The following is a 23,886-nucleotide window of genomic DNA, read 5'->3' on the forward strand; positions in this document are numbered from 1 at the left end:
CTCTACATCTGTTTCTCTCACAGCCTCTACACCTGTTTCTCTCGCAGCCTCTACATCTGTCTCTCTCGCTGCCTCTACATTTGTTTCTCTCACTGTCTCTACACCTGTTTCTCTCTCTGTCTCTACATCTATTTCTCTCGCAGCCTCTACATCTGTTTCTCTCACTGTCTCTACAACTGTTCTCTCACAGTCTCTACATCTGTTTCTCTCGCAGCCTCTACATCTGTTTTTCTCACCGTCTCTACATCTGTTTATCTCAGTGCCTCTACATCTGCTTCTCTCGCTGCCTCTTCATCTGTTTCTCTCACTGCCTCTACATCTGTTTCTCTCGCTTCCTCTACATGTGTTTCTCTCACTGTCTCTATATCTGTTTCCTTCGCAGACTCTACATCTTTTTCTCTCACTGTCTCTACATCTGTATCTCTCACTGTCTCTACATCAGTTTCTCTCGCAGCCTCTACATCTGTTTCTCTCACTGTCTCTACATTTGTTTCTCTCGCAGCCTCTACATCTGTTTCTCTCATTGTCTCTAAATCTGTTTCTCTCTCTGTCTCTACATCTGTATCTCTCTCTGTCCCTACATCTGTTTCTCTCATTGTCTCTAAATCTGTTTCTCTCGCAGCCTCTACATCTGTTTCTCTCATTGTATCTACATCTGTTTCTCTCGCAGCCTCTACATCTGTTTCTCTCATTGTCTCTACATCTGTTTCTCTCATTGTCTCTACATCTGTTTCTCTCGCAGCCTCGACATCTGTTTCCTTCAGTGTCTCTACATCTATTCCTCTCAATGTCTCTACATCTGTTTCTCTCATTGTCTCTACATCTGTTTCTCTCTCTGTCTCTACATCTGATTCTGTCGCAGCCTCTACATCTGTTTCTCTCACTGTCTCTACATCTGTTTCTCTCACTGTCTCTACATCTGTTTCTCTCGCAGCCTCTACATCTGTTTCTCTCACTGTCTCTACATCTGTTTCTCTCACATCCTCTACATCTGTTTCTCTCACTGTCTCTACATCTGTTTCTCTCGCAGCCTCTACATCTGTTTCTCTCGCAGCCTCTACATCTGTTTCTCTCACTGTCTTTACATCTGTTTCTCTCGCAGCCTCTACATCTCTTTCTCTCACTGTCTCTACATCTGTTTCTCTCGCAGCCTCTACATCTGTTTCTCTCGCTGTCTCTACATCTGCTTCTCTCGCATCTTCTACATCTATTTCTCTCGCTGTCTCTACATCTGTTTCTCTCACAGCCTATGCATCTGTTTCTCTCGCTGTCTCTGCATCTGTTTCTCTCACTGCCTCTACATCTGTTTCTCTCATTGTCTCTACATCTGTTTCTCTCACTGTCTCTACATCTGTTTCTCTCGCAGCCTCTACATCTATTTCTCTCGCAGCCTCCACATCTGTTTCTCTCACTGTCTCTACAACTGTTCTCTCACTGTCTCTACATCTGTTTCTCTCACAGCCTCTACATCTGTTTCTCTCGCAGCCTCTACATCTGTCTCTCTCGCTGCCTCTACATTTGTTTCTCTCACTGTCTCTACATCTGCTTCTCTCACTGTCTCTACATCTACTTCTCTCGCAGCCTCTACATCTGTTTCTCTCCAATTCCAATTCCAATTCCAATTCCAATTAAAATGCTTTATTGGCATGAAAGTTTACAGAGAACCATATTGCCAAAGCTTACATAGCAAAAAGGTACAGTTTTCCAACATTCTGTAGGTGTCAATCGATTTGACATTTGTTGGGTATATACAATATTACTTTTAAACAATATTAATTTTAAACAGTCTTTGTACTTCATTTGGTACGTTCAATATTAATTTTAAACAATCTTAATTTTAAACAGTCCTCAGGTTGTGACATGTTGTTACATATTTGGCCCCAAGGTATGGTCTGTCTCCTTCTCCTAGGACTAATCTCAATTTTGACAGATCATCCAATTCCTTGAAATCTGGGGTTGTTTGGCTTAGCTTGTTGAATAATATGTTTCTTGATGTGTTGAATTTTTCGCATTTTAGGAGGAAATGCATTTCTGTTTCAACCTCGCCAGCCAGACATTGATCGCATATTCTATTCTCTCTAGGCTGCCAGGATTTCTTGTATCTGCCTTTTTCAATTTCCAGTTGGTGGTCGCTTAGTCTGTACCTGGTGAGGGTCTGTCTCTGTTTTGTGTCTCTGATGGTCGTGAGGTAGTCTGCCAGTTTATATTCTCTTTTTAGGGCCCGGTAACATTCTAATCTGCTTTGGCTTTCGGTTATTTTGTTCCAATGTTCCAGGTAGGTTTCTTTGCATTTTTTAATGATTTGGTTCACTCGGATTGGTGTTTGGGCGGCTGTGTTGGTCTGGGGCTGGTCAGGGTCCGGCTGAGTACTTAGTTTCCGTAGCAGCTGACTCAGGGGACTCTTTTCTGGGTTTAGCTCTTGGGTCTGAAAGGCTTTGAAATGAAGGGTGTCTGGGGAGCTAGATTTGAGGTGATTTAGGAAGTTTAGTGCTCGTTTTTGGATGTTTATTATCAGTGGGTATCTGCCTAGTTCGGCTCTGCATGCATTTGTTGGCGTTTTCCTTTGGGTGCGAAGGATGCTTCGGCAGAATTCTGCATGTAGGGCTTCTATTGTATGTTTTTCCCATTTAGTGTAGCTTTGGTGATTTAGCGGGCCCCATACTTCACTACCGTACAGTGCAATGGGCAGGATTATGCTGTCACTGTCTCTACAACTGTTCTCTCACTGTCTCTACATCTGTTACTCTCGCAGCCTCTACATCTGTTTTTCTCACCGTCTCTACATCTGTTTCTCTCAGTGCCTCTACATCTGTTTCTCTCGCTGCCTCTACATCTGTTTCTCTCACTGCCTCTACATCTGTTTCTCTCGCTTCCTCTACATATGTTTCTCTCACTGTCTCTACATCTATTTCTCTCACTGTCTCTACATCTGCTTCTCTCACTGTCACTACATCTGTTTCTCTCAATGCTTCTGCATCTGTTTCTCTCACTGTCTCTACATCTGTTTCTCTCACAGCCTCCACATCTGTTTCTCTCACTGTCTTTACTTCTGTTTCTCTCGCAGCCTCTACATCTGTTTCTCTCACTGTCTCTACATCTGTTTCTCTCGCAGCCTCTACATCTGTTTCTCTCGCTGTCTCTACATCTGCTGCTCTCGCAGCCTCTACATCTGTTTATCTCGCAGCCTCTACATCTGTTTCACTCACTGTCTCGACATCTGTTTCTCTCACTGTCTCTACATCTATTTCTCTCGCAGCCTCTATATCTTTTTCCCTCACTGTCTCTACATTTGTTTCTCTCACTGTCTCTACATCTGTTTCTCTCACTGTCTCTACATCTATTTCTCTCGCAGCCTCTACATCTGTTTCTCTCACTGTCTCTACAACTGTTCTCTCACTGTCTCTACATCTGTTTCTCTCGCAGCCTCTACATCTGTCTCTCTCGCTGCCTCTACATTTGTTTCTCTCACTGTCTCTACACCTGTTTCTCTCACTGTCTCTACATCTATTTCTCTCGCAGCCTCTACATCTGTTTCTCTCACTGTCTCTACAACTGTTCTCTCACAGTCTCTACATCTGTTTCTCTCGCAGCCTCTACATCTGTTTTTCTCACCGTCTCTACATCTGTTTATCTCAGTGCCTCTACATCTGCTTCTCTCGCTGCCTCTTCATCTGTTTCTCTCACTGCCTCTACATCTGTTTCTCTCGCTTCCTCTACATATGTTTCTCTTACTGTCTGTACATCTGTTTCTCTCACTGTCTCTACATCTGTTTCTCTCAATGCTTCTACATCTGTTACTCTCACTGTCTCTACATCTGTTTCTCTCACTGTCTCTACATCTGTTTCTCTCACTGTCTCTACATCTGTTTCGCTCGCAGCCTCTACATCTGTTTCTCTCGCAGCATCTGCATCTGTTTTTCTCGCAGCATCTACATCTGTTTCTCTCACAGTCTCTATAACTATTTCTCTCGCAGTCTCAACATCTGTTTCTCTCACTGTCTCTACATCTGTTTCTCTCGCAATCTCTACATCTGTTTCTCTCACTGTCTCTACATCTGTTTCTCTCGCAGCCTCTACATCTGTTTCTCTCACTGTCGTTACATCCGTTTCTCTCACTGTCTCTACATCTATTTGTCTCACTGTCTCTACATCTGTTTCTCTCGCAGCCTCTACATCTGTTTCTCTCGCAGCCTCTACATCTGTTTCTCTCACAGTCTCTACATCTATCTCTCTCGCAGTCTCTACATCCACTTCTCTCACTGTCTCTACATCTGTTTCTCTCGGAGTCTCTACATCTGTTTCTCTCTCTGTCTCTACATCCGTTTCTCTCGCAGTCTCTACATCTGTTTCTCTCACTGTCTCTACATCTGTTTCTCTCACAGTCTCTACATCTATTTCTCTCGCAGTCTCTACATCTGTTTCTCTCACTGTCTCTACATCTGTTTCTCTCGCAGTCTCTACATCTGTTTCTCTCACTGTCTCTACATCTGTTTCTCTCGCAGCCTCTACATCTGTTTCTCTCGCAGCCTCTACATCTGTTTCTCTCACTGTCTCTACATCTGTTTCTCTCGCAGCTTCTACATCTGTTTCTCTCAATGTCTCTACATCTGTTTCTCTCACTGCCTCTACATCTGTTTCCCCCACAGCCTCTACATCTGTTTCTCTCGCAGCCTCTACATCTGTTTCTCTCGCAGTCTCTACATCTGTTTCTCTCACTGTCTCTACATCTCTTTCTCTCACTGTCTCTAAATCTGTTTCTCTCGCAGCCTCTACATCTGTTTCTCTCGCAGCATCTACATCTGTTTCTCTCACTGCCTCTACATCTGTTTCTCTCACTGTCTCTACATCTGTTTCTCTCACAGCCTCTACATCAGTTTCTCTCACTGTCCCTACATCTGTTTCCCTCGCAGCCTCTACATCTGTTTCTCTCACTGTCTCTACATCTGTTTCACTTGCAGCCTCTACATCTGTTTCTCTCGCAGCCTCTACATCTGTTTCTCTCGCAGCCTTTACATCTGTTTCTCTCGCAGCCTCTACATCTGTTTCTCTCGCAGCCTCTACATCTGTTTCTCTCGCAGCCTTTACATCTGTTCCTCTCGCAGCATCTACCTCTGTTTCTCTCACTGTCTCTACATCTGTTTCTCTCACAGCCTCTACATCTGTTTATCTCACAGCCTCTACATCTGTTTCTCCCTCTCTCTCTACATCTGTTTTTCTCGCAGCCTCTACATCTGTTTCTCTCACAGTCTCTACATCTGTTTCTATCGCTGTCGTTACATCTGTTTCTCTCACTGTCTCTACATCTATTTCTCTCACTGTCACTACATCTGTTTCTCTCACTGTCTCTACATCTGTTTCTCTCGCAGCCTCTACATCTGTTTCTCTCACTGTCTCTCCATCTGTTTCTCTCACTGTCTCTCCATCTGTTTCTCTCACTGCCTCTACATCTGTTTCTCTCACTGTCTCTACATCTGTTTGTCTCGCAGCCTCTACATCTGTTTCTCTCACTGTCTCTACATCGGTTTCTCTCACTGTCTCTCCATCTGTTTCTCTCACTGCCTCTACATCTGCTTCTCTCACAGCCTCTACATCTGCTTATCTCACTGCCTCTACATCTGTTTCTCCCTCTCTCTCTACATCTGTTTTTCTCACAGTCTCTACATCTGTTTCTATCGCTGTCGTTACATCTGTTTTTCTCACTGTCTCTACATCTATTTCTCTCACTGTCTCTACATCTGTTTCTCTCACTGTCTCTACACCTGATTTTCTCACTGTCTCTACATCTGTTTCTCTCACTGACTCTACATCTGTTTCTCTCGCAGCCTCTACATCTGTTTCTCTCACTGTCTCTCCATCTCTTTCTCTCACTGTCTCTCCATCTGTTTCTCTCACTGCCTCTACATCTGTTTCTCTCGCAGCCTCTGCATCAGTTTCTCTCACTCTCTCTACATTTGTTTCTCTCACAGCCTCTACATCTGTTTTCTTCACTGTCTCTGCATCTGTTTCTTTCGCTGTCTCTACATTTGTTTCTCTCGCTGTCTCTACATCTGTTTCTCTCGCAGCCTCTACATCTGTTTTTCTCACGGTCTCTACATCTGTTTCTCTCGCTGTCTCTACATCTGTTTCTCTCACAGCCTCTACATCTGTTTGTCTCGCAGCCTCTACATCTGTTTCTCTCACTGCCTCTACATCTGTTTCTCTCGCACCATCTACATCTGTTTCTCTCACTCTCTCTACATCTGTTTCTCTCACAGCCTCTACATCTGATTCTCTCGCTGCCTCTACATCTGTTGCTCTCACAACCTCTACATCTGTTTCTCTCACAGCCTCTACATCTGTTTCATTCGCAGCATCAATCTCTGTTTCTCTCACAGCCTCTACATCTGTTTCTCTCGCAGCCTCTACATCTGTTTCTCTCACTGTCACTACATCTTTTTCTCTCACTTTCTCTCCACCTATTTCTCTCGCAGCCTCCACATCTGTTTCTCTCACTGTCTCTACAACTGTTCTCTCACTGTCTCTACATCTGTTTCTCTCACAGCCTCTACATCTGTTTCTCTCGCAGCCTCTACATCTGTCTCTCTCGCTGCCTCTACATTTGTTTCTCTCACTGTCTCTACATCTGCTTCTCTCACTGTCTCTACATCTACTTCTCTCGCAGCCTCTACATCTGTTTCTCTCACTGTCTCTACAACTGTTCTCTCACTGTCTCTACATCTATTTCTCTCACTGTCTCTACATCTGCTTCTCTCACTGTCTCTACATCTGTTTCTCTCAATGCTTCTACATCTGTTTCTCTCGCAGCCTCCACATCTGTTTCTCTCACTGTCTTTACACCTGTTTCTCTCGCAGCCTCTACATCTGTTTCTCTCACTGTCTCTACATCTGTTTCTCTCGCAGCCTCTACATCTGTTTCTCTCGCTGTCTCTACATCTGCTTCTCTCGCAGCCTCTACATCTGTTTCTCTCACAGCCTCTACATCTGTTTCACTCACTGTCTCGACATCTGTTTCTCTCACTGTCTCTACATCTGTTTCTGTCGCAGCCTCTATATCTTTTTCCCTCACTGTCTCTACATTTGTTTCTCTCACTGTCTCTACATCTGTTTCTCTCACAGTCTCTACATCTGTTTCTCTCGCAGCCTCTACATCTGTTTTTCTCACCGTCTCTACATCTGTTTATCTCAGTGCCTCTACATCTGCTTCTCTCGCTGCCTCTTCATCTGTTTCTCTCACTGCCTCTACATCTGTTTCTCTCGCTTCCTCTACATATGTTTCTCTCACTGTCTGTACATCTGTTTCTCTCACTGTCTCTACATCTGTTTCTCTCAATGCTTCTACATCTGTTTCTCTCACCGACTCTACATCTGTTTCTCTCACTGTCTCTACATCTGTTTCTCTCACTGTCTCTACATCTGTTTCTCTCGCAGCCTCTACATCTGTTTCTCTCACTGTCTCTACATCTGTTTCTCTCACATCCTCTACATCTGTTTCTCTCACTGTCTCTACATCTGTTTCTCTCGCAGCCTCTACATCTGTTTCTCTCGCAGCCTCTACATCTGTTTCTCTCACTGTCTTTACATCTGTTTCTCTCGCAGCCTCTACATCTCTTTCTCTCACTGTCTCTACATCTGTTTCTCTCGCAGCCTCTACATCTGTTTCTCTCGCTGTCTCTACATCTGCTTCTCTCGCATCTTCTACATCTATTTCTCTCGCTGTCTCTACATCTGTTTCTCTCACAGCCTATGCATCTGTTTCTCTCGCTGTCTCTACATCTGTTTCTCTCACTGCCTCTACATCTGTTTCTCTCACTGTCTCTACAACTGTTCTCTCACTGTGTCTACATCTGTTTCTCTCACAGCCTCTACATCTGTTTCTCTCGCAGCCTCTACATCTGTCTCTCTCGCTGCCTCTACATTTGTTTCTCTCACTGTCTCTACATCTGCTTCTCTCACTGTCTCTACATCTACTTCTCTCGCAGCCTCTACATCTGTTTCTCTCACTGTCTCTACAACTGTTCTCTCACTGTCTCTACATCTGTTACTCTCGCAGCCTCTACATCTGTTTTTCTCACCGTCTCTACATCTGTTTCTCTCAGTGCCTCTACATCTGTTTCTCTCGCTGCCTCTACATCTGTTTCTCTCACTGCCTCTACATCTGTTTCTCTCGCTTCCTCTACATATGTTTCTCTCACTGTCTCTACATCTATTTCTCTCACTGTCTCTACATCTGCTTCTCTCACTGTCACTACATCTGTTTCTCTCAATGCTTCTGCATCTGTTTCTCTCACTGTCTCTACATCTGTTTCTCTCACAGCCTCCACATCTGTTTCTCTCACTGTCTTTACTTCTGTTTCTCTCGCAGCCTCTACATCTGTTTCTCTCACTGTCTCTACATCTGTTTCTCTCGCAGCCTCTACATCTGTTTCTCTCGCTGTCTCTACATCTGCTGCTCTCGCAGCCTCTACATCTGTTTCTCTCGCAGCCTCTACATCTGTTTCACTCACTGTCTCGACATCTGTTTCTCTCACTGTCTCTACATCTGTTTCTCTCGCAGCCTCTATATCATTTTCCCTCACTGTCTCTACATTTGTTTCTCTCACTGTCTCTACATCTGTTTCTCTCACTGTCTCTACATCTATTTCTCTCGCAGCCTCTACATCTGTTTCTCTCACTGTCTCTACAACTGTTCTCTCACTGTCTCTACATCTGTTTCTCTCGCAGCCTCTACATCTGTCTCTCTCGCTGCCTCTACATTTGTTTCTCTCACTGTCTCTACACCTGTTTCTCTCACTGTCTCTACATCTATTTCTCTCGCAGCCTCTACATCTGTTTCTCTCACTGTCTCAAGAACTGTTCTCTCACAGTCTCTACATCTGTTTCTCTCGCAGCCTCTACATCTGTTTTTCTCACCGTCTCTACATCTGTTTATCTCAGTGCCTCTACATCTGCTTCTCTCGCTGCCTCTTCATCTGTTTCTCTCACTGCCTCTACATCTGTTTCTCTCGCTTCCTCTACATATGTTTCTCTCACTGTCTGTACATCTGTTTCTCTCACTGTCTCTACATCTGTTTCTCTCAATGCTTCTACATCTGTTTCTCTCACTGTCTCTACATCTGTTTCTCTCACTGTCTCTACATCTGTTTCTCTCACTGTCTCTACATCTGTTTCGCTCGCAGCCTCTACATCTGTTTCTCTCGCAGCATCTGCATCTGTTTTTCTCGCAGCATCTACATCTGTTTCTCTCACAGTCTCTATAACTATTTCTCTCGCAGTCTCAACATCTGTTTCTCTCACTGTCTCTACATCTGTTTCTCTCGCAATCTCTACATCTGTTTCTCTCACTGTCTCTACATCTGTTTCTCTCGCAGCCTCTACATCTGTTTCTCTCACTGTCGTTACATCTGTTTCTCTCACTGTCTCTACATCTATTTGTCTCACTGTCTCTACATCTGTTTCTCTCGCAGCCTCTACATCTGTTTCTCTCGCAGCCTCTACATCTGTTTCTCTCACAGTCTCTACATCTATCTCTCTCGCAGTCTCTACATCCACTTCTCTCACTGTCTCTACATCTGTTTCTCTCGTAGTCTCGACATCTGTTTCTCTCACTGTCTCTACATCTGTTTCTCTCTCTGTCTCTACATCCGTTTCTCTCGCAGTCTCTACATCTGTTTCTCTCACTGTCTCTACATCTGTTTCTCTCACAGTCTCTACATCTATTTCTCTCGCAGTCTCTACATCTGTTTCTCTCACTGTCTCTACATCTGTTTCTCTCGCAGTCTCTACATCTGTTTCTCTCACTGTCTCTACATCTGTTTCTCTCGCAGCCTCTACATCTGTTTCTCTCGCAGCCTCTACATCTGTTTCTCTCACTGTCTCTACATCTGTTTCTCTCGCAGCTTCTACATCTGTTTCTCTCAATGTCTCTACATCTGTTTCTCTCACTGCCTCTACATCTGTTTCCCCCACAGCCTCTACATCTGTTTCTCTCGCAGCCTCTACATCTGTTTCTCTCGCAGTCTCTACATCTGTTTCTCTCACTGTCTCTACATCTCTTTCTCTCACTGTCTCTAAATCTGTTTCTCTCGCAGCATCTACATCTGTTTCTCTCACTGCCTCTACATCTCTTTCTCTCACTGCCTCTACATCTGTTTCTCTCACAGCCTCTACATCTGTTTCTCTCACTGTCTCTACATCTGTTTCTCTCACAGCCTCTACATCAGTTTCTCTCACTGTCTCTACATCTGTTTCCCTCGCAGCATCTACATCTGTTTCTCTCACTGTCTCTACATCTGTTTCTCTCACAGCCTCTACATCAGTTTCTCTCACTGTCTCTACATCTGTTTCCCTCGCAGCATCTACATCTGTTTCTCTCACTGCCTCTACATCTGTTTCTCTCACTGTCTCTACATCTGTTTCTCTCACAGCCTCTACATCAGTTTCTCTCACTGTCTCTACATCTGTTTCCCTCGCAGCATCTACATCTGTTTCTCTCACTGTCTCTACATCTGTTTCACTTGCAGCCTCTACATCTGTTTCTCTCGCAGCCTCTACATCTGTTTCTCTCGCAGCCTTTACATCTGTTTCTCTCGCAGCCTCTACATCTGTTTCTCTCGCAGCCTCTGCATCTGTTTCTCTCGCAGCCTTTACATCTGTTCCTCTCGCAGCATCTACCTCTGTTTCTCTCACTGTCTCTACATCTGTTTCTCTCACAGCCTCTACATCTGTTTATCTCGCAGCCTCTACATCTGTTTCTCCCTCTCTCTCTACATCTGTTTTTCTCGCAGCCTCTACATCTGTTTCTCTCACAGTCTCTACATCTGTTTCTATCGCTGTCGTTACATCTGTTTCTCTCACTGTCTCTACATCTATTTCTCTCACTGTCACTACATCTGTTTCTCTCACTGTCTCTACATCTGTTTCTCTCGCAGCCTCTACATCTGTTTCCCTCACTGTCTCTCCATCTGTTTCTCTCACTGTCTCTCCATCTGTTTCTCTCACTGCCTCTACATCTGTTTCTCTCACTGTCTCTACATCTGTTTGTCTCGCAGCCTCTACATCTGTTTCTCTCACTGTCTCTACATCGGTTTCTCTCACTGTCTCTCCATCTGTTTCTCTCACTGCCTCTACATCTGCTTCTCTCACAGCCTCTACATCTGCTTATCTCACTGCCTCTACATCTGTTTCTCCCTCTCTCTCTACATCTGTTTTTCTCACAGTCTCTACATCTGTTTCTATCGCTGTCGTTACATCTGTTTTTCTCACTGTCTCTACATCTATTTCTCTCACTGTCTCTACATCTGTTTCTCTCACTGTCTCTACACCTGATTTTCTCACTGTCTCTACATCTGTTTCTCTCACGGTCTCTACATCTGTTTCTCTCGCAGCCTCTACATCTGTTTCTCTCACTGTCTCTCCATCTCTTTCTCTCACTGTCTCTCCATCTGTTTCTCTCACTGCCTCTACATCTGTTTCTCTCACAGCCTCTACATCTGTTTCTCTCACGGCCTCTACATCTGTTTCTCTCGCAGCCTCTGCATCAGTTTCTCTCACTCTCTCTACATTTCTTTCTCTCACAGCCTCTACATCTGTTTTCTTCACTGTCTCTGCATCTGTTTCTTTCGCTGTCTCTACATTTGTTTCTCTCGCTGTCTCTACATCTGTTTCTCTCGCAGCCTCTACATCTGTTTTTCTCACGGTCTCTACATCTGTTTCTCTCGCTGTCTCTACATCTGTTTCTCTCACAGCCTCTACATCTGTTTGTCTCGCAGCCTCTACATCTGTTTCTCTCACTGCCTCTACATCTGTTTCTCTCGCACCATCTACATCTGTTTCTCTCACTCTCTCTACATCTGTTTCTCTCACAGCCTCTACATCTGATTCTCTCGCTGCCTCTACATCTGTTGCTCTCACAACCTCTACATCTGTTTCTCTCACAGCCTTTACATCTGTTTCATTCGCAGCCTCAATCTCTGTTTCTCTCACAGCCTCTACATCTGTTTCTCTCGCAGCCTCTACATCTGTTTCTCTCACTGTAACTACATCTTTTTCTCTCACTTTCTCTCCACCTATTTCTCTCGCAGCCTCCACATCTGTTTCTCTCACTGTCACTACAACTGTTCTCTCACTGTCTCTATATCTGTTTCTCTCACAGCCTCTACATCTGTTTCTCTCGCAGCCTCTACATCTGTCTCTCTCGCTGCCTCTACATTTGTTTCTCTCACTGTCTCTACATCTGCTTCTCTCACTGTCTCTACATCTACTTCTCTCGCAGCCTCTACATCTGTTTCTCTCACTGTCTCTACAACTGTTCTCTCACTGTCTCTACATCTATTTCTCTCACTGTCTCTACATCTGCTTCTCTCACTGTCTCTACATCTGTTTCTCTCAATGCTTCTACATCTGTTTCTCTCACTGTCTCTACATCTGTTTCTCTCACTGTCTCTACATCTGTTTCTCTCGCAGCCTCCACATCTGTTTCTCTCACTGTCTTTACACCTGTTTCTCTCGCAGCCTCTACATCTGTTTCTCTCACTGTCTCTACATCTATTTCTCTCGCAGCCTCTACATCTGCTTCTCTCGCTGTCTCTACATCTGCTTCTCTCGCAGCCTTTACATCTGTTTCTCTCACAGCCTCTACATCTGTTTCACTTACTGTCTCGACAGCTGTTTCTCTCACTGTCTCTACATCTGTTTCTGTCGCAGCCTCTATATCTTTTTCCCTCACTGTCTCTACATTTGTTTCTCTCACTGTCTCTACATCTGTTTCTCTCACTGTCTCTACATCTATTTCTCTCGCAGCCTCTACATCTGTTTCTCTCACTGTCTCTACAACTGTTCTCTCACTGTCTCTACTTCTGTTTCTCTCACAGCCTCTACATCTGTTTCTCTCGCAGCCTCTACATCTGTCTCTCTCGCTGCCTCTACATTTGTTTCTCTCACTGTCTCTACATCTGTTTCTCTCACTGTCTCTACATCTATTTCTCTCGCAGCCTCTACATCTTTTTCTCTCACTGTCTCTACAACTGTTCTCTCACAGTCTCTACATCTGTTTCTCTCGCAGCCTCTACATCTGTTTTTCTCACCGTCTCTACATCTGTTTATCTCAGTGCCTCTACATCTGCTTCTCTCGCTGCCTCTTCATCTGTTTCTCTCACTGCCTCTACATCTGTTTCTCTCGCTTCCTCTACATATGTTTCTCTCACTGTCTGTACATCTGTTTCTCTCACTGTCTCTACATCTGTTTCTCTCAATGCTTCTACATCTGTTTCTCTCACCGACTCTACATCTGTTTCTCTCACTGTCTCTACATTTGTTTCTCTCACTGTCTCTACATCTGTTTCGCTCGCAGCCTCTACATCTGTTTCTCTCGCAGCATCTGCATCTGTTTTCTCGCAGCATCTACATCTGTTTCTCTCACAGCCTCTATATCTATTTCTCTCGCAGTCTCAACATCTGTTTCTCTCACTGTCTCTACATCTGTTTCTCTCGCAGTCTCTACATCTGTTTCTCTCACTGTCTCTGCATCTGTTTCTCTCACTGTCTCTACATCTGTTTCTCTCGCAGCCTCTACATCTGTTTCTCTCGCAGTCTGTACATCTGTTACTCTCACTGTCTCTACATCTGTTTTTCTCACAGTCTCTACATCTGTTTCTCTCACTGTCGTTACATCTGTTTCTCTCACTGTCTCTACATCTATTTGTCTCACTGTCTCTACATCTGTTTCTCTCGCAGCCTCTACATCTGTTTCTCTCGCAGCCTCTACATCTGTTTCTCTCACAGTCTCTACATCTATTTCTCTCGCAGTCTCTACACCTGTTTCTCTCGCAGCTTCTACATCTGTTTCTCTCGCAGCCTCTACATCTGTTTCTCTTGCAGCCTCTACATCTGTTTCTCTCGCAGCCTCGACATCTGTTTCCCCCGCAGCCTCGACATCTGTTTCCCCCACAGCCTCTACATGTGTTTCTCTCGCAGCCTCTACATCTGTTTCTCTCGCAGTCTCTACATCTGTTTCTCTCACTGTCCCTACATCTCTTTCTCTCACTGTCTCTAAATCTGTTTCTCTCGCAGGCTCTACATCTGTTTCTCTCGCAGCATCTACATCTGTTTCTCTCACTGTCTCTACATCTGTTTCTCTCACAGCCTCTACATCAATTTCTCTCACTGTCTCTACATCTGTTTCTCTTGCAGCCTCTACATCTGTTTCTCTCGCAGCCTCTACATCTGTTTCTCTCGCAGCCTCTACATCTGTTTCTCTCACAGGCTTTACATCTGTTTCTCTCGCAGCCTCTCCACCTGTTTCTCTCGCAGCCTCTACATCTGTTTCTCTCGCAGCCTTTACATCTGTTTCTCTCGCAGCCTCTACCTCTGTTTCTCTCACTGTCTCTACATCTGTTTCTCTCACTGTCTCTACATCTGTTTCTCTCGCAGCCTCTACATCTGTTTCTCTCACTGTCTCTCCATCTGTTTCTCTCACTGTCTCTCCATCTGTTTCTCTCACTGCCTCTACATCTGTTTCTCTCACTGTCTCTACATCTGTTTGTCTCGCAGCCTCTACATCTGTTTCTCTCACTGTCTCTACATCGGTTTCTCTCACTGTCTCTCCATCTGTTTCTCTCACTGCCTCTACATCCGTTTCTCTCATTGTCTCTATATCTGTTTCTCTCACAGCCTCTACATCTGTTTCTCTCACGGCCTCTACATCTGTTTCTCTCGCAGCCTCTGCATCAGTTTCTCTCACTCTCTCTACATTTGTTTCTCTCACAGCCTCTACATCTGTTTTCCTCACTGTCTCTGCATCTGTTTCTTTCGCTGTCTCTACATTTGTTTCTCTCGCTGTCTCTACATCTGTTTCTCTCGCAGCCTCTACATCTGTTTTTCTCACTGTCTCTACATCTGTTTCTCTCACTGTCTCTACATCTGTTTCTCTCACAGCCTCTACATCTGATTCTCTCGCTGCCTCTACATCTGTTGCTCTCACAACCTCTACATCTGTTTCTCTCACAGCCTCTACATCTGTTTCTCTCGCAGCCTCAATCTCTATTTCTCTCACAGCCTCTACATCTGTTTCTCTCGCAGCCTCTACATCTGTTTCTCTCACTGTCACTACATCTTTTTCTCTCACTTTCTCTCCATCTGTTTCTCTCGCAGCCTCTACATCTGTTTCTCTCACTGTCTCTACGTCTTTTTCTCTCGCAGCCTCTACATCAGTTTCTCTCGCAGCCTCTACATTTGTTTCTCTCGCTGTCCCTACATCTGTTTCTCTCACTGTCTCTACATCTGTTTCTCTCGCAGCCTCTACATCTGTTTCTCTCACTGTCTCTAAATCTTTTTCTCTCGCAGCCTCTACATCAGCTTCTCTCGCAGTCTCTACATCTGTTTCTCTCGCTGTCTCTACATCTGTTTCTCTCACTGTCTCTACATCTGTTTCTCTCACAGCCTCTACATCTGTTTCCCTCGCTCTCTCTACATCTGTTTGTCTTGCACCCTCTACATCTATTTCTCTCACAGCCTCTACATCTGTTTCTCTCGCTGTCTCTACATCTGTTTTTCTCGCTGCCTCTACATCTGTTGCTCTCACAACCTCGACATCTGTTTCTCTCACTGTCTGTACATCTGTTTCTCTCACAGCCTCATCCTCTGTTTCTCTCACAGCCTCTACATCTGTTTCTCTCGCAGCCTCAACCTCTGTTTCTCTCACAGCCTCTACATCTGTTTCTCTCGCAGCCTCTACATCTGTTTCTCTCACAGCCTCTACATCTGTTTCTCTCGCAGCCTCTACATCTGTTTCTCTCACTGTCCCTGCATCTTTTTCTCTCACTTTCTCTCCATCTGTTTCTCTCGCAGCCTCTACACCAGTTTCTCTCACTGTCTCTACATTTGTTACTCTCGCAGCGTCTACATCTGTTTCTCTCGCAGCCTCTACATCTGTTTCTCTCGCAGCCTCTACCTCTGTTTCTCTCACTGTCTCTACATCGGTTTCTCTCACTGTCTCTACATCTGTTTCTCTCGCAGCCTCTACATCTGTTTCTCTCACAGCCTCTACATCTGTTTCTCTCACTGCCTCTACATCTGTTTCTCTCACTGTCTCTACATCTGTTTTTCTCACAGTCTCTACATCTGTTTCTCTCACTGTCGTTACATCTGTTTCTCTCACTGTCTCTACATCTATTTCTCTCACTGTCTCTACATCTGTTTCTCTCACTGTCACTACATCTGTTTTACTCACTGTCTCTACATCTGTTTCTCTCACTGTCTCTACATCTGTTTCTCTCGCAGCCTCTACATCTGTTTCTCTCGCAGCCTCTACATCTGTTGCTCTCGCAGCCTCTACATCTGTTTCTCTCGCAGCCTCTTCATCTGTTTCTCTCACTGTCTCTCCATCTGTTTCTCTCACTGCCTCTACACCTGTTTCTCTCACTGTCTCTACATCTGTTTGTCTCGCAGCCTCTACATCTGTTTCTCTCACTGTCTCTACATCGGTTTCTCTCACTGTCTCTCCATCTGTTTCTCTCACTGCCTCTGCATCTGTTTATCTCACTGTCTCTACATCTGTTTCTCTCACTGTCTCTCCATCTGTTTCTCTCAGTCTCTACATCTGTTTCTCTCACTGCCTCTACATCCGTTTCTCTCATTGTCTCTACATCTGTTTCTCTCACAGCCTCTACATCTGTTTCTCTCGCAGCCTCTACATCTTTTTCTCTCACTGTCTCTACATCTTTTTCTCTCATTGTCTCTATATCTGTTTCTCTCACAGCCTCTACATCTGTTTCTCTCACTGTCGCTCTCTGTTTCTCTCGCAGCCACTACATTTATTTCTATCACAGTCTCTACATCTGTTTCTCTCGCAGCCTCTATGTCTGTTTTTCTCTCTCTTTCTTTTTCTGATTCTTTCACTGTGCCTTCATTTGTTTCTCTCTGTTTCTCAGTCTGTATGTCTCCCTGTTGCTGCATTTATTTCTCTCTCGCTGCCTTTCCCTTTCACTTCTCTCCCACTTCTTATCATCTGTCCCTCTGTTGTCTCCCTGTAAATTCATCTATTTCCCTCCGTGTCTCTCTCATTTGTCTCACTGTCTCCATTTTTCTCTGTGTGTCTCGTCCTTAATTTATCGCCCTGTATGTCTATCTGTTGTTTCCCCTGTTTCTCCCACATTTTCTCTCACTGCCTCTTCCTGTGCTTCTCTCCATGTCTCTCCCTCCATGACAGATTTCAATAACAAGTATTTACTCGAACAGGGGGTGCTTTGATGCGTCGCTAGTTTTCATTGCAGTGAAAATATCCACGTGCTTCTTTTGGATTCCATTCCCGGGAGATTACACTCCATTAGTTAACGGTTAGAAGGCGAGAGTAGTCGATAATGTGCAGCCAGTGCACACAGCACAAGTCAGGTATATCCCGGCCCTGCCGCAACAACAAGCCTCAAACACCCCCCCCCCCGTTAATTTCAAGACTTTCCCATCCAAAACCAAATTCAAGAAGCATTTGGATGGGCACTTGAAATGCGATTGCATACAAGGCTATGGACCAAATGCTGGAAAATGGGATTAGACTGGACAGGGATTGATGGACGGCGCAGACACGATGGGCCGAAGGGCCTCTTTCTGCGCTGTAAAACTCTATGACTCTATGACTCTATCTCCCCCCCCCCCAACAGTGCTGGCAAACCTCCCCACAAGGATGTTGGTCCCGTTCCGGTTCAGGTGCAACCCTTCCAACTTGTACAGGTGCCACCTTCCCCAGAATAAGACCCAGTGATCCATGAGACTAAAGCCCTCCCTCCTGCAACAACTCCAAATGGACTTCAGTAAGGCTTTTGACAAAGGCTCCCATGGGAGACTGGTCAAAATATAAGACCCCATGTGATCCAGGGCAATTTGGCACATTGGATACAAAATTGGCTTAGTGGCAGTGGGCGATGGTCGAAGGTTGTTTGTGTGACTGGAAGCCTGTGTCCAGTGGTGTACCACAGGGATCAGTGCTGGATCACTTGCTGTTTGTAGTGTACATTAATAATTTAGATGTGAAAGTAGGAGGTATGATCAGTAAGTTCGCAGATGACATGGAAATTGCAAGGAGCGAAGCCTCAGGCTACAGGAAGATATAGACAGCTTGGTCAGATGGGGAGAACCGTGACAAATGGAATTTAACCCTGAAAAGTGTGAGGTGATGCATTTTAGGAGGCCGAACAAGGCAAGGGAATAAACAATAAATGGTAGGACCCTAGGAAGGACAGAGGATCAGAGGGACCTTGGTGTGCATGTACAGAGATCCCTGAAGGCAGCAGGTCAGTTAGTTATGGTGGTTGAGAAGGCATATGTGATACTTGCCTTCATTAGCCGTGGCATATAATATAAGAGCAGGCAGGTTATGATGGAGCTGTACAAAACGCTAGTTAGGCCACAGTTGGAATACTGTGTGCAGTTCTGTTCGACAAACTATAGGAAGGATGTAAATCCATTAGAGAGGGTGCAGAGGAGATTCACCAGGATGTTACCTGGGCTGGAGCGCTTCAGCTATGAAGAGAGACTGGACAGGCTGGGGTTGTTTTCCTTAGAGCAGAGAAGGCTGAGTGGGGCCCTTATTGAGGAGTACAAAATTATGAGGGGCATAGATAGGGTAGATAGAAAGGAACTTTTCCCCTTAGTAGAGGGGTCAATAACCAGGGGGCATACTTTCAAGGGCAGGGGCAGGAGGTTTAGAGGATTTTTGAGGAAAAACTTTTTCATCCAGTGGGTGGTTGGAATCTGGAAGCTCCTGCCTGAAAGGGTGGTAGAGGCAGGAATCCTCACAACATACAAGAAGTATTTAGATGAACACTTGAATCGCCATAGCCTAATAAGCTCCGGAGCAAGAGCTGGAAAATGGGATTAGAATAGATAGGGCTTGATGGCCAGCACAGACACGATGGACTGAAGCGCATCTTTCAGTGCTGTATAATTCTATGACTCTATGAGTCCAACAGTGGCAAATAGATTAAGGTATGACTGAGTACAGTGTTAGAGAGAAACAGCAACAGAAGGAGAGAGATAAAGGTATGACCGAGTACAGTGATACAGAGAGACACCAACAGAGGGAGAGAGATAAAGGTGTAACTGAGCGCACTGAAAGAGAGAGACAACAACAAAGGGAGACAGATAAATGTGTGACTGAGCATAGTGATACAGAGAGAGACCAACAGAGGGAGAGAGATAAAAGTGTGACTTAGCACAGTGATACAGCGTGACACCAACAGAGGGAGAGAGATAAAGTTGTGAGTGAGCACAGTGATACAGAGAGACACCAACAGAGGGAGAGAGATAAAGTTGTGACTGAGTATATTGGTACAGAGACACCAACAGAGTGAGAGAGATAAAGGTGTGACAGAGTACAGTGATACAGAGACACTAACAGAGTGAGAGAGATAAAGGTGTGACTGAGTGCAGTGATACAGAGCGACACCAACAGTGGGAGCGAGATAAAGGTGTGACTGAGCACACTGAAACTGTGACACCAACAGAGGGAGAGAGATAAATGTGTGACTGAGCACAGTGATACAGAGAGACACCAAGAGAGACAGAGATAAAGGTGTGACTGAGCACAGTGATACAGAGTGATACCAACAGAGGGAGATCGATAATGCTGAGAGTGAGTATATTGATGCAAATTAACACCAACAAAGTGAAATATATCACTGTGCTTGGTCACACCATTATCTCTCTCCCTCTGTTGGTGTCTTTCTGTATCACTGTACTCAGCCTCACCTTGATCTGTCTCCCCCTGTTGAGGACTCTCAGTAACTCAGGAGCAGATGGAATCCCTACCGAGGCACTGAAACATGGCAGAGAAGCACTATTGACGTGAATACATTAACTCTTTCCTCTTATCTGGAAGGAGGATGGCATGCCACGGGATCTCAGAGATGCCATAATCGTGACCACCTTCAAGGAAGGTGACATGTCCGATTGCGGTCATTACAGAGGAGTCTCCCTGTTGTCTGCCCCAGGGAAAGTCATCGCCAGAATCCTCCTCAACCGCCTTCTCCCAGTGGCTGAAGAGCTCCTCCCAGAGGCGCAATGTGGATTCCGCCCATTAAGGGGCACAGTGGACATGATACTCACCGTGCATAAATTAGAAGAGTAATCCAGGGAACAGCACTGTACATGGCCTTCTTTGACCTCAAACAGGCCTTCAAAACCATCAACCATGAGGGATTATGGATTGTCCTCCTCAAATTCGGCTGTCCTCAAAAGTTAGTCACCATCCTCTGCGTGCTTCATGACAACATGCAAGCCAAGATCCTGACCAACGGATCCACCACAGACCCAATTCACGTATGGTCCGAGGTCAAACAAGGCTGTCTCTTTGCACCAACGCTCTTCTCGATCTTCCTGGATGCAATGCTCCATCTCACGCTCAGTAAGCTCTGCGCTGGATTGGAGCTTATCTACAGAACAAACTGGAATCTTTTCAACCTCTGCTGCCTCCAGTCCAGATTCAAGGTCGTCCCATCCTCTGTCATCGAATTACAGTATGCAGACGACGCTTGCGTTTCCGCTCCCTCAGAGGTCAAACTCCAAAACATCATCAACACCTCCACCGAAGTGTACGAGAGCATGGGCCTTACACTAAACATCCATAAGACAATGGTCCTCTACCAACCTGCAACTACCACACAGAATTGCTCCCCGATTAGCAAATTCCATGACGTGCCTTGGACAACGTGGACCATTTTCCATCTCTCGGGAGCCTGCTGCCAACTGGGGCAGACATCAATGATGAAGTCCAACACCGCTTTTAGTTTGACAGTGTAGCCTTCGGCCGCCTGAGAAAGAGAGTGTTTGCAGACAAGGACTTCAAACCCAGCACCAAGCTCATGGTCTACAGAGCAGTAGTGATACCCGCCCCCCTGTATGCTTCTGAGACATGGTCCATGTACAGCAGGCACCTCAATACACTGGACAGGTACCACAAACGCTGCCTCCACAAGATCCTGCAAATCCATTGGCAGGAGAGGCGAACCAACATCAGTGTTCTCGCTTAGGCCAACATCCCCAGCACCGAAGTTTTGACCACGCTCGATCAGCTCTGCTGGATGGGCCACATCGTCTGCATGCCCGATATGAGACACCAAAAGCAAGCACACTACTCGGAGCTCCGACACAGCAAGAGGGCCCCAGGTGGGCAAAGGAAACGCTTCAACGTCACCCTCAAAGCTTCCTTGAAAAAGTATGACATCCCCATCAACACCTGGGAATCCCTGGCCCAAGACCGCACAAAGTGAAGGAAGATGCTGAACACCTCGAGTCTCTTCGCCAGGAGCAAGCAGAAGCCAAACGGAAACAGTGGAACGAGCTGACGTCAACCGAAGCACCCCACACGCCCGCCCCTTAAAACACCATCTGCTCCACCTGTGACAGAGACTGTCGGTCCCGAATTGGATTCATCAGTCATCTGAGAACTCATTTTTAGAGTTGAAGCAAGTCAACCTTGGTTCCGAGGTATAGCCTAAGAAGAAGAATAACAAAGTGACCCCAACAGAGGGAGAAAGATAAAGGTGTGACTGAGTACAGTGAGTGATAAAGAGAGGCACCAACAGAGGTAGAGAGCTAAAGTTGTGACTGAGCACAGTGATACAGAGAGACACCAACAAAGGGAGATAGGTATAAGTGTGAAAGAGTACAGTGCCACCGAGACACCGACAGAGGGAGAGAGATAAAGGTGTGTTTGAGTACAATCAGCGATCAAGAGAGACATCAACAGATGGAGAGAGATAAAGGTGTGACTGAGCACAGTGATACAGAGAGACACCAACAGTGGGAGAGAGATAAAGGTGTGACTGAGCTTAGTGATACAGAGAGACACCAACAGAGGGAGAGAGATACAGGTGTGTTTGAGTACAATCAGCGATACAGAGAGACATCAACAGATGGAGAGAGATAAAGTTGTGACTGAGCACAGTGATACAGTAAGACACCAACAGAGGGAGTGAGATAAACGTGTGACTGAGCACAGTGATACAGAGAGACACCAACAGAGGGAGAGAGATAAAGGTGTGACTGAGCACAGTGATACAGAGAGTCACCAACAGAGGGAGTGAGATATAGGTGTGACTGAGCACAGTGATACAGAGAGACACCAACAGTGGGAGATAGAAAAAAGTTTGACTGAGCACAGTGATACAGAAAGACACCAACAGAGGGAGAGAGATAAACGTGTGACTGAGCAGAGTAAGTGATATGGAGAGACAGCAACAGAGGAAGATAGATAAAGGTCTGACTGAGTTCGGTGGTACACAATGACACCAACAGAGGGAGAAAGATAAAGCTGTGCTTGAGTACAGTGATACAGAGAGACACCAACAGAGGGAGAGAGATAAAGGTGTGACTGAGCACAGTGATACAGAGACAGCAACAGAGGGAGATAGATAAAGGTGTGACTGAGCAGTGTGATACAGAGTGACACCAACAGAGGGAGAGAGATAACGATGTGACTGAGCACAGTAATACAGAGAGACACCAACAGACGGAGTTATAGCAAAAAGTGAATAACACTGAGTGTGGGCGGCTCTGTGAGATCTCAGAGACACTGTGAGCTGGTATCAATGGGAAAGATTGAGTGTGTGCTGCACCGGCTGGGTAAACCCCGAGACACAGTGTTTTGCACTATTTCGGCAGGAGGAAGCCTTCTGACTTCGACATGAAGCGAGAGTTAGTCTCCTTGTTAATTCTCCTGAATGTAATATCCGAGTTGTAGTTCTAACCCGACCTCTGTGTACAATTCTTTCAGCCTCCTTTTCATCTGATCCGATAAAGGTACGGATTTACAGAATTTGCCTGCTGATTTACACTCTGATTTGCACGAATGTGACAGGTGAAAATGAAGTGATTCAGTTCCCTCGCGGGTTAGTGAAGAAGGATTTGTATTCATCAACTGCTCCGCTACAACGGCGTTTGGCGTCCTGCACTGGTGAAGACAGCACCCGAATCAGACCCTCCAACATCTGGCGTTGACCACAAGTGGGACGGATCAAGACGGGATGGTCACTGCTTCAATCTCGGGAGGCAATAAACTCAGTGCCCTGACTGTGAGTGACGCGCGAGTGACAGACAGCGCCACCTATCTCTTCGCCGTCAGCCCACAGTGTAACAAACAGGCGGAGAGTCCGCACAGAAACCTGCACCGAGGGGGAGCGCCCCTCTGCTGTGTTTGGAGTAATGGGATTGGGAGTGGCCGGTTTAATACTCGGGTGGTAGAAGGAATGAGCAGGGAACTGTTAGGAAATAGAGAAGAGCATGCTTTAAAGGAAATCTGAATTGAAGAGAGTTGGGACCATAAACAGAGGAAAAGAAAGAGAAAACATGAAAAAAGAACGAGAGAAAGCAATTGAAATATAGAAACAGTGTAATAATGAATGTAGAGGACAGCAGATTAGGCAAGGAGGGGCAGAGAAATGAAAGATAGTGAGAAATAATGAGTGAGAAACACAAGGCTAAAAGGTAAGATAACGCCATAAAGAAAGAGATGCAGAAATAAAATAAAATGCCCTTTCCTATAAGTTCACTCTTATTTCCACACCCCTATTTACAAAGATGAATTGTCTGGAACCCCTCTCCCAATAACAGGCCGCTGGAAACTGTGCCATGGATGAACTTACATGTTACTCTGCCCATGACCCTGATAGTGTAAATTTCTCAGAGTCACCGCCAGAGGGCGCGGTTATCAACTGCAAATGATAAAGACAAAACTTGGGGTAACAATGCCCGCCACAGCCCCGCCTGCAGCTTCCGTTTTCTGTTCTCGCTCTGACCCGCCTTTCCTGCCCTGTGTATTGGTGAGATTTCTGCCGGTGTTCCTTGTTTGGCATTGGTTGGAATAGTAGTGCAATAGGGCATGGATCTGTCTTTCGTCTC

Source organism: Somniosus microcephalus, chromosome 4 (genome assembly GCF_052327205.1).
Source record: "Somniosus microcephalus isolate GS21.2 chromosome 4, FLI_Smic_1.0, whole genome shotgun sequence".
NCBI classification, from domain to species: Eukaryota; Metazoa; Chordata; class Chondrichthyes; order Squaliformes; family Somniosidae; genus Somniosus; species Somniosus microcephalus.